Source organism: Protopterus annectens, chromosome 8.part0 (genome assembly GCF_019279795.1).
Source record: "Protopterus annectens isolate FY-2018-M chromosome 8.part0, PAN1.0, whole genome shotgun sequence".
NCBI classification, from domain to species: Eukaryota; Metazoa; Chordata; order Ceratodontiformes; family Protopteridae; genus Protopterus; species Protopterus annectens.
Window position 1 is genome coordinate 625379665 of NC_056741.1, and position 590 is coordinate 625380254.

Below are 590 nucleotides of genomic sequence, written 5' to 3' on the forward strand. Positions count from 1 at the left end.
TAAATGCAATATCAGGGATACAACTTCGTCTGCAGCCACCCGCCAGAGACAAGGGTCATCAGAGTCCTAAAGGAAAAAGTATCTTAAGGGAATGTGCTCTACTTATAAAAAGATACTGTTACAATCTGATTCCCAGTGCAACACATTACTCATATGTGCAGCGATACTACCTTTATCAGACTATCACGTACTTTACTGTGCATATGTCCTCTAATTTATAACTTCCCATATGGTCTAGCGGTTAGGATTCCTGGTTTTCACCCAGGCGGCCCGGGTTCAACTCCCGGTATGGGAAAGAGCATTTTATGTGTCTTAAGGTTGTAAGAAAATCCTTCTTAGTCATGCAACTTATAAATGGGAGGGGGGGTCTAAATCATATTGTTGAGCAAACTATTTAGCGAATACCTATTCGTCGAACTCTATTTGTCGAAAGCTCTATCTATTGAATGATCGTTTTAGCAAATTATTTCCCTGGGGAAAAAACAATGGGCCATCAGTGGGAATTTGCCCTTTTCCTCACTGTAGTGCAATCTCTGTGTTGGTATATTTAGTTAGGGAGGTGTGGGGGCATTGCCTAATTGGGTTTTAAA

At 41.0% G+C, this 590-nt stretch overlaps 1 non-coding gene across 1 annotated transcript; it reads left to right on the plus strand.

The window, feature by feature from the left end:
- Window positions 1-223: 223 nt before the first annotated feature.
- Window positions 224-295, plus strand: TRNAE-UUC. Its single transcript has one exon. It is a non-coding gene; the product is annotated as a tRNA-Glu (tRNA).
- The last annotated feature ends 295 nt before the right edge of the window (window positions 296-590 follow it).